Raw genomic sequence first — 15,140 nt, 5'->3', positions numbered from 1 at the left:
GACTCAGTTTAATTTTTTTTCAATTTAATTATTTTCCTTATTCTCTCTAATGATTATTTTGTTTTGTCCTTCCTGTATTTTTCAGTTTTTCTCTCTTTTCCATAACTCTTCAATGTTGTTTCTTCCTATGTTTTTCTGCTGTTTCATATTGATTTTATAAAAATTTAAACAAATGCTTTTTTAAAAATACTTTTGGAATTCCTTTTTGACAGTTTTCCCTATGCTACCTCTGGAGGCTCCTATCTCCGAGATACATACCTGTCCCTTTTGCAACTGCGAATAACAAGCTTCTACTATCAATAACTTACAAGATGCTTCCTGACAATGTACAGAAACATCCTGATTTGCCTCAGTCCCTTGCCGCTCTACTGGCCACTGCTCTGCCAACTTTATTAGCTCACACATCTGTTAACCTCCCACGCACAAAAATACAACACTAGCAAGGCAAAGGTAATCTGCCCGTGTCAAGCAGATCATTACAAAAAGGGAAATTTCAGAACATTTTTATTCAGTCAGTTGGGACTTTCATTGGAAATTGAAAGATTTTTGCAAGGTGGGATAGGGAAAACAGTTTATATCATTCCCGAGAATCATGCTAAACAGAAGTATCAGAAAACGAACATCACTGGTTAAACCATCTGGGCTTAACAATAAATTCAGTGAAGCCATTGACTGCTGATGTTTCCAGATTTTGTGCAGTTACAACTGTCAGCAAACCTCTACACTCTATATATTGTAGTAACAAGTAAGATCATATGATTGCAAGTAACATAAAATGTGGCAATGTGAACAGTAACAAAGACCTATACTGCATTCAGCAATTTATAATTCTTGTGCATATAAAATTGACGGTTGTCAGTCTGCAAATGGAACTGTTATAAATTTGGGTCTCTGTACATAGCTTCAATGGTGGAAGTGGCTCCTGGAATCGGTCTGAATGACTTATTTTTATGGGAGTTGGTTCCAATTGCCCTATATCAACCTGTATGATAGCAGGGCTCAGGGTATGTCCTGGTGACCTGAACTGTTTGGCCATGTCTGCATACACATTTCTTTAATCTCTCTGAAGGTGGATTGAGGCAACACTAGAGGACGTAAAACTTGGTTTGAACCAGGAAACGGTTTTGCTCCACCATGAAGTGAACAGACAGAGTAATAGTTATTGTACAATTGGTACAATTTTTTTGTATGTAATAACATAAAAATAATGTAGACACTATGCTACCCCACTACAATATGTTGTTTTGCTTAACATTTTTTAAAAACAAAATAGGTAACAGTCATTCTGCTTTATTTCCCTACTGTTCATATTCAGAAATAGTTTAAAAAGTGCAGTTTGCCAGGAGCCATTTATCAAGGTGAAAGGAACACTGCTGATGTGAAAGTACTCATGGAGAGTTTTGGCCATATCTTAACTGCAGATATTGTATTTTATTTTCACTCACATTCAGAAAGCTTTCTCCTTTATTCTTCTTTTGGAAGCATACAATTACAAAGCAATTACTGAGGTGGATCTAAGGCATGCACAATTGGCTTTCGAGAAGAGTGATAGAATGATTACCGGACAGAAGCAGGCCATTTGGCCCATCAGGTCCATGCCTGCATTCTGTAGAACAATCCAATCAGTCCCAATCACCCACTCTATCCCCGTAGCCCTGCAAGTTTATTTCCTTCAAGTGCCTATCTAATTTTCCTTATCTCCCTCTAATTTTTCTACCAATCACTTTAAATCTATGCCCCCATGTCACTGACCTCTCTGCTAAGGTAAATAGGCCCTTCACCTCCACTCTATCCAGGCCCCTCAAATTTTTGTACATTTCAATCAAATCTCCTCTCAGCCTTCTCTGTTCCAAGGAGAACAACCCCAGCCTATCCTATCTTTTCTCATGGCTGCATTTTTCCAGTCCTGGCAACATCATAAATCTCCTCTGTACCCTCTCTAGTGCAATTACATCCTTTCTGTAATGAGGTGACCAGAACCGCACACAGTATCAAGTTGTGGCCTAACCAATGATTTATACAGTTCCAGCATAACCTCCCTGCTCTTATATTCTATACCTCGGCTAATAAAGGAAAGGATTCCATATGCCATCTTAACCACCTTATCGACCTGTCCTGCTACCTTCAGGGATCTGTGGACATTCACTCCAAGGTCCCTCACTTCCTCTAGACTTCTCAGTATTTTCCCATTAATCATGTATTCCTTTGCCTTATTTGACCTCCCCAAATTCTTCATCTCACACTTCTCTGGATGTTGTTGGATTTTAAGGAAGTGTTTGACAAAGTACAACATCAAAGGTTGGTTAACAAAATTGAGGCTCATAGAATAGGAGGTCAGTGTCAGCTTGGATATAAAATTGCCTTAAGGATGGAAAACAGTAGTTCATGGTAAATGGTTATTTTAGACTGCAGGATGGTAGACTGTGGTGTTCTCCAAGGATCAGTGCCAGGACCATTGCTTTTTAACTTGGATATTGGCTTACAGAGTAAAATCTCAAAATTTGCCAATGATACCAAACTTGGAGGTGTGGCAGACAGTGAGGATGATACCAATTGACTTCAACAGGACATAGATAGGCTAGCAGAATGGGCAGACAAGTGGCAGATGGAATTTAATGCAGAGAAGTGTGAGGTGATGCATTTTCGCAGAAGTGATATAGAGGAACATTATATACTTAATGACACAGTTGTAAAGTGTATGCAGGAACAGAGGGACCTGGGGGTTCATGTGCATAGATCTTTGAAGGTGGCAGCACATATTGAGAGAGCAGTTAACAAAGCATATGGGATCTTGGGGTTCATAAATAGAGGTATTGAGTACAAAACAGTTATGCATAACCTTTGTAAAGCTCTGGTTAGGCCACAACGAGAGTATTCGATCTAGTTCTGGTCACCACACTTTAGGAAGGATGTGAAGGTCCTTGAGAGAGTACAGAGGAGGTATACCAGAATGGTTCCAGGGAAAAGGGATTTTAGCTGCAAGGTTAGGTTGGAGAAGCTGGGGTTATTCTCCACGAAACAAAGAAGGTTGAGGGAACAATTCATAGAAGCATATAAGATTATGACAGGTTTAGATAAGGTAGACAAAGAAAAGCTGTTCCCATTAGTTGATGGTACAAGGACTAGGGGACACAGAGTTAATTGTTTTTTTAACTTCTTTCATTGGATGTGGGCATCGCTGGCAAGGCCAGCATTACTTGTCCATCCCTAATGCCCTTGAGAAGGTGGTGCCGAGCCGCCTTCTTGAACCACTGCAGTCCATCTTGTGGAGGTACACCCACAGTGCTGTTAGGGATGGAGTTCCAAGATTTTGATCCAGTGACGGTGAAGGAATGGCGATATATTTCCAAGTGAGGATGGTGTGTGGTGTGGAGGGGAACTTGCAGCTGGTGGTGTTCCCATGCATCTGCTGCCCTTGTCCTTCTAGGTGGAAGAGGTCACAGGTTTGGAAGGTGCTTTAGTGAGGCATTGTGCATTGCTGCAGTGCCCCATCTTGTAGATGGTACACACTGTGCATCGGTGATGGAGGGAGTGAATATTTAAGGTGATGGATGGGGTGCCAATCAAGTGGGCTGCTTTGTCCTGGATGGCGTTGAGCTTCCTGAGTGTTGTTGGTGCAGCACTCATCTAGGCAAGTGGAGAGTATCCTATCACACTCCTGACTTGTTGCTTGGTAGATGGAGGACTGCCTTTGGGGAGTCAGGAGGTGAGTTACTCACTGCACAATTCCCAGTCTCTGACCTGCTTTTGTAGTCACAATATTTATATGGCTACTCCAGTTCAGTTTCTGGTCAGGATATTGACAGTGGGGGATTCAGCGATGGTAATGGTGTTGAATGTCAAGGGGAGATGGTTAGATTCTCTCTTGTTGGAGATCGTCATTGCCTGGCACTTGTGTAGTGCGAATGTTACTTGCTACTTCTCAGCCCAAGCTTAAATGTTGTCCAGGTCTTGCTGCATATGGACAACATCTGAGGCATTGTGAGTGCCATTGAACATCGTACAATCATTAGTGAACATTCCCACTTCTGACTTTATGATGGAGGGAAGGTCATTAATGAAGGAGCTGAAGATGGTTGGGCCTAGGACACTACCCTGAGGAGCTCCTGCAGCAATCAGCTGAGATGATTGGCCTCCAACTACCACAACCATCTTCCTTTGTGCTAGGTATGACTCCAACCAGTGGAGTGTTTTTCCCTTGATAGCAAGAGATACAGAGGGGATCTGAGGGAGAACATTTTTTATGCAGCAAGTGGTAATGACCTGAATGATTTCAAAAGAAAATTGGTTAGGCACTTGAAGGAAATAAACTTGCAGGGCTACGGGGATAGAGTAGGTGATTGGGACTGACTGGATTGTTCTACAGAGAGTGTTGGGGGTCTGGAACTCACTGCCTGAAAGGGTAGTTGAGGCAGAAACCCTCAACTCATTCAAAAGGAATCTGGATATGCACCTCAAGTGCTGTAAACTGCAGGGCTATGGACCAAATACTGGAAGATGGGATTAGAATGGGTTTTAGACTGTTTTTCAGCCAGCACAGACACAATGGGCCAAGTGGCCTCTTTCTGTGCTGTAAACTTTCTATGACTCTATGATTCTATTATCCACTGCATTCTCATTATCAACCTTTTCTGTTACTTTATCAAAAAGTCAATTAGGTTAGTCAAACACAATCTGCCTCTAACAATCCATGCTGGCTCTCCTTAATTAACTCAAACCTCTCCAAGTGTCTGTTAATTTTTTCCCCTGATTATTGTTTCTAAAACTTTACCCATCACTCATGTTAAACTGACTGGCCTGTAGTTACTAGGAATGTCCTTACACCCTTTCTTGAACAAGGGTGTCACATTTGCCACTCTCCAATCCTCTGGCATCTCTGCCGAACGGGAAGAGGAACAGCAGGAAGTGGTGAGGGAATTTAGGGGAAGCAACCCTTCAGGGAAGCAACCACACCAGCTCTCATATTGATACTAGGAATAGAATTGTGGTTAGCAGTGATCAGTGAGAATTCAGACCCTGAATCAGAAAGATCTTTAAATACTGAGAGAGAGGGGGAGACACCTGAATATTCTAAATCTGTCTGAGTTGCTGCTCAGCATACTTTGTAAACTGGTTGACATTGACCTCTCCAGCCAAGTCCCAAGACCCGCAGTCTATCATTCAACATTTCCACATAGAGTTGACTGATTCATCCAGATCTGCCATGAGCTGGGGGGATGTTTGCAGATGCTCCTACAGCTACTATTTTCTTCAGGTTACCCCACAATGAGTGCAACCCCTCTTGTTTAAAATGCAATAACCAATTCATTACTAATATTGCACAGCAGGGCAATTTCAAAGCATTTGTTGTATGATCTAATAGCCATGCAACCAAATAGCTGATGGAATTAGATGGATTAACCAAAGTTCTAATGAAGGGTCATCGACCTGAAACATTTAACTTTGTTTCTCTGCACAGACACTGCCTGGCCTGATAAGTATTTCCAGCATTTTTCTATTTTAATTGCAGGTTTCCAGCATCCGCAGCATTGTTTTAACCAACGGAATTCATATGGTAAATCATTACAATATATTTCAAATTGACAAATATAAATAAATAACTTTTAGTGCTGGCAAAAGTATCATGCTTGTTATTGTAACAGAAAGATACGGGATCTCAACTCAGAAGGGGAAGACTTTACTACCTTATTTTCTTAAGCTCGCTGTTTTGCCATTCGTGTTTACATGCTGATCATTCAAGATCTAATTATAAAAACATTGCATATTGACAATGTATATTGATGTAAAACTATGGGAAGCTGGAACCATAACTGTTGAAGGGAAAGCTTTCTTTCCTCTGTGCCTGGCTGGAGCCTGTGAAAGGATAGGTATTACATATTCAAGAGAACTTTTGAGGTAAATCAAAGCTGTCAGCCCTACTGAAGCAATTCACTGAGTGTCCGTAAGCATGATGTTATCAGTGAATAAGATTAATGGAAATGTCAGATCAGAGATGAAACACTCGCCAGCAGTTTTTCCTCTTTATTTGAAATGTGAAGTTGAGAATACTTGTGGTTATCACATTGGAAAATGCATCTAGCAGCCATCTCCCCGTGTATGACCCCAGAGATATGTCATATGGGCCTTTTTAAATGCAGAATCAGCATTAATTCCTCTCAATATGATTTAACTTAAACCTCTGCCAAAATTATATCAGGTAGTAGGTTGTGGTTTGATCAAATATGACAGATGCACATGCACAGTGTGGTGCGGTTTTCTAAATGGTCATTTCAAAATTCTGGTTTCACTTTCAACTTGCTTATTCCCATGATACATTGTGCCAATTGAACATGCTCAATGAGCCGCACATTGTCTCACTGTGAAAGCCATGGACCAACAAGTTGAAGGTCTACTGACTGCTGAGAACTTCTCAGCAAGACATTATCTGCAGCATAGAAACAGGCCATTCATCCCAACAAACCCATGTCACTGTTAATGCTCTCTATACAAGCATCCTCCCATCTTATTTCATCTCACCCTAACAGCATATCTTCTATTCCTTTCTCCCTCATGTACATATGTCACTTCCCCTTAACCGCATCTATGCTATTCACCTTAACTGCTCCATGTAGTAGCAAGTTCCACATTCTAGTCACTCTCTAAGTAAAGGAATTTCTTCTGAACTCCTTATTGGATTTATTACTGACTAGCTTATATTTATGGCCCTTAGTTTTGGATTTCCCCACATCTTCTCTCCACTACCCTGTTGAACTCCTTCATTATTTTAAAGGCCTCCATCAGGTCACCTCTCAGCCTTCTCTTTTCTAGAGAAAAGGGCGGCACAGTGGCGCAGTGGTTAGCACCGCAGCCTCACAGCTCCAGCGACCCGGGTTCAATTCTGGGTACTGCCTGTGTGGAGTTTGCACGTTCTCCCCGTGTCTGCGTGGGTTTCCTCCGGGTGCTCCGGTTTCCTCCCACATGCCAAAGACTTGCAGGTTGATAGGTAAATTGGCCATTATAAATTGCCCCTAGTATAGGTAGGTGGTAGGGAAATATAGGGACAGGTGGGGATGTGGTAGGGATATGGGATTAGTGTAGGATTAGTATAAATGGGTGGTTGATGGTCGACACAGACTTGGTGGGCCGAAGGGCCTGTTTCAGTGCTGTATCTCTAAACTAAAAGGGCCCCAGATTGTTTAGTCTTTTCTCATGTTATAACTTCTCAGTTCTGGCATCATCCTTGTAAATTTCATTTGCTCCTTTTCCAGTGGTTCTATATCCTTTTTATAATATGGTGAACAAACTGTGGACTAACAAAGTTCTATGTAAGTTTAACATAACTTTTCTGCCTCTAATTCCCTTCTTTCACCAACTATTGAATCTAAATGCTTGAGATATTTTGCTATATTAAAGGCACAACAGGTTATTGTATTAAAATTAATATTTGAGAACTTATATTCCAGTGAGAGTTTAATGATGAATATGAATTCTAGTAGCATCTGCTACAGTGACTGTGGATTGGAATCTCCATGTGTGATCTAAGTCAGTAGCGTATCTGTGTGAAATTTCTCTCTCCACTATTTTAACCCATTTAAAGCCAGCATAATTTCAACTTAAGTATTTTAAACTAATATCAGCAAGGATCCTCATGCAGGTCTATTTTAACTTACTGAAATTGGTGTGACTATCTCTTGCATGCCGACACTCTATCCATTGCTGCTTTTACAGGGTCGACTGCTGGTTGACTGAAATAGCTGCCTGTTTCAAGTAGTAGGCCCTTTTTAATTTGAAACTCTGTGCCGCATTATGTTCACAGGACCCCGAATCTTATTTTAAGCCAGAGTTGGTAAGAGCATGTGCCGTGCACTCACTGACCATTTTCACCGGAATTGCTGCCAAAGAAGCCTTAAAGAGGTAAGTAGTAAATTATTTTTATGGGGCCTGGAGGAGCCCTGCATCTTTGGAATAGAGCATCCGTGACCTGCCTGATGGTGTGATGAGCTGCCGACTGTGAGTTGCTATCCAGGTCCACAACTGATCCCTGAAACGACCCAGATGCATAGAAATTGAGCATCACGGTGACCTTAAAAGCTGTAGGTAGGGAACTGCCATGGGCGCCATGAGGCCTCAGGTCATTGTGGATCAGAGCACAAATATCCAAGACCATCTGCCTGGATAGGCGCAGTCTCCTACAGCACTCCCACTCTGTCATTTTCAGGTAGCTGACTCTTGGCTGTTACATCCAATGTTACAAAGGGGAGGCGGTGGCGTACTGGTATTGTCACTGGACTAGTAACCCAGAGACCCAGATCTTGCTCTGGGGACATGGGTTCGAATCCCACCACGGTAGAAGGTGGAATTTGAATTTAATTAATAAATCTGGAATTTAAAAAACTAGTCTATTGATGGCCATTGTTGTAAAAACCCATCTGGTTCACTAATGTTCTTACCTGGTCTGGCCTACATGGGACTCCAGATCCACAGCAATGTGGTTGACTCTTACATGCCCTCGAAATGGCCGAGCAAGCCATTCAGTTCAAGGGCAATTAGATGGGCAATAAATGCTGGCCTGGCCTGCGATGCCCACATCCCATGAAAGAATAAAAACAAAATGTCTTGGATAGCTCCTTCTTCCCTTTGCAGCCGCTTGCTCTGGCCTCCTCCTCACCTGGAGGATGCATCTGTTGAAGCTTCTCTTTGCTACTCTATCGAAGATTCAGAGGGCGGAGTTCCAGACCGGTAGGCATAAAAAACTTACCTCGAGGATTTGCGGCCTACATTCTCGGAGAAGACTCGGAGGGCGGAGTTCCGGACTGGTATGTTACCTCGGGTGGGGAAAAAAAACTGAAAAAGTGACGTCACAGGAAAGCTGTGACCTGATTGGCTGGTCGGGAATCTGTACCGAATTTGATTAGTTAATTAGTGTTTTAATCAATTTTTAAGTAGAGTAACTAAACCAGAGGGAGGAGATTACTGTATTTAGATAGCATTTAGTATTTATTATAGAAATCTAGCACTAGGAACCACATAGCTAAGTGTATCATAATTTAGTAAGGATTTAATAAACATTTATTTATTTTAAATTAATTTATTAATTACTGCTAGAAATGTCAGTTAGAGGGGTGAAGTGTTTCACTTGTGAGATGTGGGAGGTCCATGACGCTTCCAGCGTTCCGCGCGACTACATCTGCAGGGGATAGTAGTGGGAAGTTGTGTGTGGAATCAGAGGAGATAGGGGAAGCGTTAAATGAATATTTTGCGTCAGTATTTACAGTAGAGAAAGAAAATGTTGTCGAGGAGAATACTGAGATTCAGGCTACTAGGCTAGATGGGATTGAGGTTCACAAGGAGGCGGTGTTAGCAATTTTGGAAATTGTGAAAATAGATAAGTCCGCTGGGCCAGATGGGATTTATCCTAGGATTCTCTGGGAAGCTAGGGAGGAGATTGCAGAGCCTTTGTCCTTGATCTTTATGTCGTCATTGTCGACAGGAATAGTGCCGGAAGACTGGAGGATAGCAAATGTTGTCCCCTTGTTCAAGAAGGGGAGTAGAGACAGCCCTGGTAATTATAGACCTGTGAGCCTTACTTCGGTTGTGGGTAAAATGTTGGAAAAGGTTATAAGAGACAGGATTTATAATGATCTTGAAAAGAATAAGTTCATTAGCGATAGTCAGCACGGTTTTGTGAAGGGTAGGTCGTGCCTCACAAACCTTATTGAGTTTTTCGAGAAGGTGACCAAACAGGTGGATGAGGGGAAAGCAGTGGATGTGGTGTATATGGATTTCAGTAAGGCGTTTGATAAGGTCCCCCCGGTAGGCTATTTCAGAAAATACGGAAGTATGGGGTTGAAGGTGATTTAGAGCTTTGGATCAGAAATTGGCTAGCTGAAAGAAGACAGAGGGTGGTGGTTGATGGCAAATGTTCATCCTGGAGTTTAGTTACTAGTGGTGTACCGCAAGGATCTGTTTTGGGGCCACTGCTGTTTGTCATTTTTATAAATGACCTGGAAGAGGGTGTAGAAGGGTGGGTTAGTAAATTTGCGGATGACACTAAGGTCGGTGGAGTTGTGGATAGTGCCGAAGGATGTTGTAAGGTACAGAGGGACATAGATAGGCTGCAGAGCTGGGCTGAGAGATGGCAAATGGAGTTTATTGCGGAAAAGTGTGAGGTGATTCACTTTGGAAGGAGTCACAGGAATGCAGAGTACTGGGCTAATGGGAAGATTCTTGGTAGTGTAGATGAACAGAGAGATCTTGGTGTCCAGGTGCATAAATCCCTGAAGGTTGCTACCCAGGTTAATAGGGCTGTTAAGAAGGCATATGGTGTGTTAGCTTTTATTAGTAGAGGGATCGAGTTTCGGAGCCACGAGGTCATGCTGCAGCTGTACAAAACTCTGGTGAGACCGCACCTGGAGTATTGCGTGCAGTTCTGGTCACCGCATTATAGGAAGGATGTGGAAGCTTTGGAAAGGGTGCAGAGGAGATTTACTAGGATGTTGCCTGGTATGGAGGGAAGGTCTTACGAGGAAAGGCTGAGGGACTTGAGGTTGTTTTCGTTAGAATTAGAATTAGAATTAGAACATTACAGCGCAGTACAGGCCCTTCGGCCCTCGATGTTGCGCCGACCTGTGAAACCATCTGACCTACACTATTCCATTTTCATCCATATGTCTATCCAATGACCACTTAAATGCCCTTAAAGTTGGCGAGTCTACTACTGTTGCAGGCAGGGCGTTCCACGCCCCTACTACTCTCTGAGTAAAGAAACTACCTCTGACATCTGTCCTATATCTATAACCCCTCAACTTAAAGCTATGTCCCCTCGTGTTTGCCATCACCATCCGAGGAAAAAGACTCTCACTATCCACCCTATCTAACCCTCTGATTATCTTATATGTCTCTGTTAAGTCACCTCTCCTCCTCCTTCTCTCCAACGAAAACAACCTCAAGTCCCTCAGCCTTTCCTCGTAAGACCTTCCCCTCCATACCAGGCAACATCCTAGTAAATCTCCTCTGCACCCTTTCCAAAGCTTCCACATCCTTCCTATAATGCGGTGACCAGAACTGCACGCAATACTCCAGGAGCGGTCTCACCAGAGTTTTGTACAGCTGCAGCATGACCTCGTGGCTCCGAAACTCGATCCCCCTACTAACAAAAGCTAACACACCATATGCCTTCTTAACAGCCCTATTAACCTGGGTAGCAACCTTCAGGGATTTATGTACCTGGACACCAAGATCTCTCTGTTCATCTACACTACCAAGAATCTTCCCATTAGCCCAGTACTCTGCATTCCTGTTACTCCTTCCAAAGTGAATCACCTCACACTTTTCCGCATTAAACTCCATTTGCCATCTCTCAGCCCAGCTCTGCAGCCTATCTATGTCCCTCTGTACCCTACAACATCCTTCGGCACTATCCACAACTCCACCGACCTTAGTGTCATCCGCAAATTTACTAACCCACCCTTCTACACCCTCTTCCAGGTCATTTATAAAAATGAAAACAGCAGTGGCCCCAAAACAGATCCTTGCGGTACACCACTAGTAACTAAACTCCAGGATGAACATTTGCCATCAACCACCACCCTCTGTCTTCTTTCAGCTAGCCAATTTCTGATCCAAAGCTCTAAATCACCTTCAACCCCATACTTCCGTATTTTCTGCAATAGCCTACCGTGGGGAACCTTATCAAACGCCTTACTGAAATCCATATACACCACATCCACTGCTTTACCCTCATCCACCTGTTTGGTCACCTTCTCGAAAAACTCAATAAGGTTTGTGAGGCACGACCTACCCGTCACAAAACCGTGCTGACTATCACTAATGAACTTATTCTTTTCAAGATGATTATAAATCCTGTCTCTTATAACCTTTTCCAACATTTTACCCACAACCGAAGTAAGGCTCACAGGTCTATAATTACCAGGGCTGTCTCTACTCCCCTTCTTGAACAAGGGGACAACATTTGCTATCCTCCAGTCTTCCGGCACTATTCCTGTCAACAATGACGACATAAAGAGAGAAGACATGGAGAGAAGGAGGAGGAGAGGTGACTTAATGGAGACATATAAGATAATCAGAGGGTTAGATAGGGTGGATAGTGGGAGTCTTTTTCCTCGGATGGTGATGGCAAACACGAGGGGACATAGCTTTAAGTTGAGGGGTGATAGATATAGGATAGATGTCAGAGGTAGTTTCTTTACTCAGAGAGTAGTAGGGGCGTGAAACGCCCTGCCTGCAATAGTAGTAGACTCGCCAACTTTAAGGGCATTTCAGTGGTCATTGGATAGACATATGGATGAAAATGGAAGAGTGTAGGTCAGATGGTTTCACAGGTCGGCGCAACATTGAGGGCCGAAGGGCCTGTACTGCGCTGTAATGTTCTAATTCTAATTCTAAGTGTACCCAGTTGCAGCTCCTCACAGACCACATGGATCGGTTGGAGCGGCAACTGGATGCACTTAGGAGTATGCAGGTGGCAGAGAGTGTCATAGACATATGGTTTTCGAGAAGTGGTTACACCCAAGATGCAGGCAGATAGATGGGTGACCACTAGAAGGGGCTGGCAGTCAGTGCAGGAATCCCCTGTGCCTATCCCCCTCTTTAACAAGTATACCGTTTTGGATACTGTTGGGGGGGATGGCCTATCAGGGGAAAACAGCAGCAGCCACAGCAGTGGCACCACGGCTGGCACTGTTGTTCAGCACGGAGGGACAAAGCGCAGAAGAGCAATAGTTATAGGGGACTGTATAGTCAGGGGCACAGATAGGCGCTTCTGTGGATGTGAAAGAGACTCCAGGATGGTATGTTGCCTCCCTGGTGCCAGGGTTAAGGATGTCTCTGAACGGACAGAGGGCATTCTGAAGGGGGAGGGTGAACAGCCAGAGGTTGTGGTCCACATCAGTACCAATGACATAGGCAGTAAGAGTGATGAGGTGCTGCAGGGGGAGTTTAGGGAGTTAGGTAGTAAGTTAAAAAACAGGACCTCGAGGGTTGTAATCTCCGGATTACTCCCTGTGCCACGTGCCAGTGAGGCTAGAAATAGGAAGATAGTGCAGCTAAACACATGGTTGAGCAGCTGGTGTAGAAGGGAGGGTTTCAGATATTTGGACTATTGGGCTCTCTTCAGGGACAGATGGGACCTGTACAAGAAGGACGGGTTGCATCTAAACTGGAGGGGCACTAATATCCTGGCTGGAAGGTTTGCTAGCATCACTCGGGAGGGTTTAAACTAGTGTGGCAGGGGGGCTGGGAACCAGAGCTGTAGGACAGCTAGTGAAATAAATTAGGAGGACATCGTAAATAATGCCAGTCGGACTAAGAGGAAGAGCAGGCAGGGAGATGTTGCTGAGCACAACGGGACTGGTGGTCTGAAGTGCATTTGTTTCAATGCGAGAAGTATAACAGGTAAGGCCGCTGAACTTAGAGCTTGGATTAGTACTTGGAAATATGATGTTGCTATTACAGAGACTTGGTTGAGGGAAGGGCAGGATTGGCAGCTAAATGTTCCAGGCTTTAGAAGCTTCAGGCGGGATAGAGGGGGATGTAAAAGGGGTGGGGGAGTTGCATTACTGGTTAAGGAGAATATCACAGCTGTACTGCGGGAGGACACCTCAGAGAGGTCATGCAGCGAGGCAATATGGGTGGAGCTCAGGAATAGGAAGGGTGCAGTCACGATGTTGGGGGTTTACTACAGGCCTCCCAACAGCCAGCGGGAGGAGGTAGAGGAGCAGATATGTAGACAGATTTTGGAAAGATGTAAAGGTAACAGGGTTGTGGTGGTGGGTGATTTTAACTTCCCCTATATTGACTGGGACTCACTTAGTGCCAGGGGCTTGGATGGGGCAGAATTTGTGAGGAGCATCCAGGAGGGCTTCTTGAAACAGTATGTAGATAGTCCAACTAGGGATGGGGCCATTCTGGACCTGGTATTGGGGAATGAGCCCGGCCAGGTGGTCGAAGCTTCAGTGGGGGAGTATTTCGGGAGCAGTGACCATAATTTTAAGTTACTTGTGGATAAGTTTTAAGGTACTTGTGGATAAGGATAAGAGTAGTCCTCGGGTGAAGGTGCTAAATTGGGGGAAGGCTAATTATAACAATATTAGGCAGGAACTGAAGAATTTAGATTGGGGACGGCTGTTTGAGGGTAAATCAACATCTGACATGTGGGAGTCTTTCAAACGTCAGCTGATTAGAATCCAGGACCAGCATGTTCCTGTGAGGAAGAAAGACAAGTTTGGCAAGTTTCGGGAAGCTTGGATAACGTGGGATATTGTGAGCCGAGTCAAAAAGAAAAAGGAAGCATTTGTTAGGGCTGGAAGGCTCGGAACAGACGAAGCACTTGAGGAATATAAAAACAGTAGGAAGGAACTTAAGCAAGGAGTTAGGAGGGCTAAAAGGGGTCATGAAAAGTCATTGGCAAACAGGATTAAAGAGCAAGAGGGTAACCAGGGAAAGAGTTGGCCCACTCAAGGACAGAGATGGGAATCTATGCGTGGAGCCAGAGGAAATGGGCGAGGTGCTAAATGAGTACTTTGCATCAGTATTCACCAAAGCGAAGGACATGGTGGATGATGAGCCTAGGGAAGGGAGTACAGATAGTCTCAGTCATCTCATTATCAAAAAAGAGGAAGTGTTGGGTGTCTTGCAAAGCATTAAGATAGATAAGTCCCCAGGGCCTGATGGGATCTCCCCTAGAATACTGAGGGAGGCAAGGGAGGAAATTGCTGGGGCCTTGACAGAAATCTTTGCATCCTCATTGGCTGCAGGTGAGGTCCCAGAGGACTGGAGAATAGCCAATGTTGTTCCTTTGTTTAAGAAGGGTGGCAAGGATAATCCAGGAAACTATAGGCCGGTGAGCCTTACGTCAGTGGTAGGGAAACTATTAGAGAGGATTATTTGGGATGGGATTTACTCCCATTTGGAAACAAACGAACTTATTAGCGAGAGACAGCATGGTTTTGTGAAGGGGAGGTCGTGTCTTACTAATTTGATTGAGTTTTTTGAGGAAGTGACGAAGATGATTGATGAAGGAAGGGCAGTGGATGTTATCTATATGGACTTTAGTAAAGCCTTTGACAAGGTCCCGCATGGCAGACTGGTGCAACAGGTGAAGTCACATGGGATCAGAAGTGAGCTGGCAAGATGGATACAGA

The sequence above is a fragment of the Heterodontus francisci genome, chromosome 30 (assembly GCF_036365525.1).
Source record: "Heterodontus francisci isolate sHetFra1 chromosome 30, sHetFra1.hap1, whole genome shotgun sequence".
In the NCBI taxonomy this organism is placed as follows: domain Eukaryota; kingdom Metazoa; phylum Chordata; class Chondrichthyes; order Heterodontiformes; family Heterodontidae; genus Heterodontus; species Heterodontus francisci.
Note: the sequence above shows the minus strand (reverse complement) of the source record.